The sequence below is a fragment of the Carlito syrichta genome, unplaced genomic scaffold (genome assembly GCF_000164805.1).
Source record: "Carlito syrichta isolate Samal-C Ts95f unplaced genomic scaffold, Tarsius_syrichta-2.0.1 Scaffold311867, whole genome shotgun sequence".
Lineage (NCBI taxonomy): Eukaryota > Metazoa > Chordata > Mammalia > Primates > Tarsiidae > Carlito > Carlito syrichta.
Window position 1 is genome coordinate 4759 of NW_007255963.1, and position 3353 is coordinate 8111.

Below are 3353 nucleotides of genomic sequence, written 5' to 3' on the forward strand. Positions count from 1 at the left end.
CCACTCACCTCGGCCTCCCAAAGCGCTGGGATTACAGGCTGAGCCACCGAGCCTGGCCATCTGTGACTTCTGTAGAGTTGCCATGACAGAAGTGAATCATTATGACGGAGACCACGTGGTTCACAAAATCAAAAATATTTGCCATCTTCTTTGTACCCATTGGTTAAGAGAAAAGGTCTCACTCTGTCGCCCAGGCTGGAGTACAGTGGTGACCATAACTCACTGCCTCCTCAAATTCCTGGGTTCAAGCTATCCTCCTGCCTCAGCCTTCAGAGAAGCTGGGACTACAGGTGTAGGCCACCATGTCTGGCCCCCATTTTAAAACATGCACAGGCCAGAGATCCTCTGGCATCTGGGGTAGAGGGGGTCTTCATTCATTCACTGCATTATTCATCAGGGGAATGGGTACAGGGCACGATGGGGTACTCTGAACAGGAGGCCAGGTGAGGCTCTGAGGGAGGACATCTGAGGAAGATATGAGGGAGCCAGTGGTGGCCTCACCTCTGTCCCTCCCCACCCAGCTCGGCCCCCGCAACCTGTGCAGTTGTGGCCACCTCTGTCCCGCTCTTAGCCACCACTGCAGATTCAGCAGAACATTCCAGGAAGATTCTCACAATTCCCAAAGGTGCAGACATCCCCATTCTTAGTGCACTTGTTCCTGTCTGAGGGGCCCGGTCACTCGAACCTGCTCACCCAGGGTCCCAGACCAGGAGCTCTAAAGCCTAGATCCCCCATCATTGGCGGGAAGCAAGAAGCCAGGCCAGGGCGGGAGGAGAGAACTGACTCTGGACAGGTGGGCTTGGCGCCTGGGCAGGGAGGGGACTGGTCACTGGGATCTGGGCAGAGGACAGCTGGGAGCCAGCGAGTGTCCCAGTCCTCAGGAACTCCAGAAAGCAGTGGCCGTGATGGCGCCCCCTGGGCTGAGCACTAGCCTCCAGTACCATGTGGAGGGGTGTTGGGAGGCCAAGGGACCAGGTGCCCCTGTGAACCTGGCCCAGGGCTGTTCCTCTCGGCTGCCCTCCCTCCCACCTCACACCCTGGCAGAAGCCATCCCTGGAGAAGCCCTGGTGACAGGTGCAGCTGGGGCATTGAGGCAGGTGACTCTCAGGGAGGCACTCATCCAGGTCTGTGGGGACGGATCCCAGGAGTTGAGGTTGCTGTGAGCTATGATGGTGCCATTGCACTCTGGCCGGGGTGGGGGCTCATGCCTTTAATCCCAATGCTTTGGGAGGCAGACACAAGGATTGCCTGAGCCCAGAGGTTGGAGACCAGCCTGGGCAACCTGACGAGACCTAATCTCTGCAATAAATAAAAAAAATTAGCCAGGCATGATGGCACGTGCCTGTGGTTCCAGCTACTTGGAAGGCTGAGGTGGAAGGATCGCCGGAGCCCAGCGGGTCGAGGCTGCAGTGGCTGTGAGCGTGCCACTGTACTTCAGCCTGGATGACAGAGTGAGACTCCAACTCAAAAAAAAAAACAAAGAAACTTAGCCAGGGTTAGGTGCAGTGACTCATGCCTATAATCCCAGTACTTTAGGAGGCCAAGGTGAGAGGATTGCCCGAGCTCACAGGTTCGTGACCAGCACGGGCAACTTGGTGAGACCTCATCTCTACAATTAAAAAACAAAAACAACAGCAACACGGGCACGGTGGCATATGCCTGTAGTTCCAGCTACTTGCAAAACTGAGCTGGAAGGATTGCTTGAGCCCCGCAGGTCAAGGCTGCGGTGGCTGTGAGCATGCCACTGTGCTCCAGTCTGGGCGAGAGTAAGACTCTGACTCAAAAAAGTAATAATAATAAAATAAAATAAAAACAAAAGAAAAAAATAAACAAAAGACACAGAAATGTCCAGAACAGGCAAATTTTTAGAATCTGAAAACAGACAAGCCCATTGCCTGGGGCTGGGGAGAGGATGGAGCTGGTGGAAGGACTGATGACAGGGGTCTATTTCTGAGGTGAGGAAGACACTGTCACCTCAGGCTGCGGTGACGCCTGGTCCACTCTGAGCATAGGCTAAACCCCCGGATCGTGCGCTTTGAACAGCCCATCTCAGGGTTTGTGAATCCACATCAGTGAACACGCTGAAAAGATTATTTTAAACGAACGGAGCAGAAAGGACAAAGCCCTTCCACATGAGAAGACTCAGGCAGGTCTCAGGCAAGGTGACAAGAGTCAAGGAGGTCCCCACCGGCTGCCCCAAGCCAAGTCAGTGTGGGGCAGGGACCTCCCCCCCAGGAGCCCTTGGGGAGGGCGCTCTCCAAGGTGCTGATCCCGAAACAGTGCAGCTGACTGTTCCGGCCATCCTGGACCAGAGAGGAACCTGTTTCAGGCTGGCACCAGGCAGGTGACTGCATGGTCTTACCCCAAGAACCCCTTCTTTTTCTTTTTTAGTTGGAGTCTCACTCCCTCGCCCAGGCAGGCGTGCAGTGCCATGCTCACGGCCACCCCAGAGTTGATCCGCTGGGCTCCAGCGATCCTTCCGCCTCAGCCTTCCAAGTAGCTGGAACTACAGGCGCGTGCTACCACACCCAGCTAGTGTTTTGATTTACTGTAGAGACGAGGTCTTGCCAAGTTGCCCAGGCTGGTCTCGAACCTGCAGGCTCAAGCAATCCACTTACAGGCTGAGCCCACGGAATGAATTCAGGAAAGAGGAGTGTGGGGGTGGGCAGAGGCAGGAAAGCCCTGAGAGGGCTGCCAGGCTCAAGGGGAGCTGAGGACATGTTCCAGGAGAGGAGGTGGGTGACAGGGCAGGAACAAGGACTCCAGGTGACCGTAAAAGGCAGTCCGCGGGGCCCCGAGGACCTGGCCCACCAGCAACTCCCCGACACAGGTCTTGCCGCGGGCGCCAAGCCCAAAGCCTGTGTCGCAAACACACCGGAAGCTGCCCTCCACGTTGACACAGTGACCTGGGCAACGAAGGCCGCCGCTGACCATGCAAACGTCCACATCTGGGGGAGATGGACAGTCAGGAGACCTCACCACTCCCGGGCCTCTGCTCTAGGATGGACGGATACACCTAGGGCCCCCTTGGCCAGCTCAGGGCCCTGTCGAGTGGTCGGCAGGCAGACACATGTGGGAAGCTGTTCAGAGCCGTGGCATCTCCAACACCACCTCAGACTCCCTGCGTCCACACACAGGGCTTTTTCCTGACCACAAGCCTTTACTCATGCTGTTCCCTCTCCTGGACAGAATGCCTTTCCTCAGCCGGGCTCGGTGGCTCAGCCTGTAATCCCACGCCTTTGGGAGGCTGAGGTGAGTAGATGGCCGGAGCCCGCGGGTTCGAGACCCGCCTGGGCAACTTCGCGAGACCTCATCTCTACAATAAATCAAAATGAGCCGGGCGTGGTAGCGCG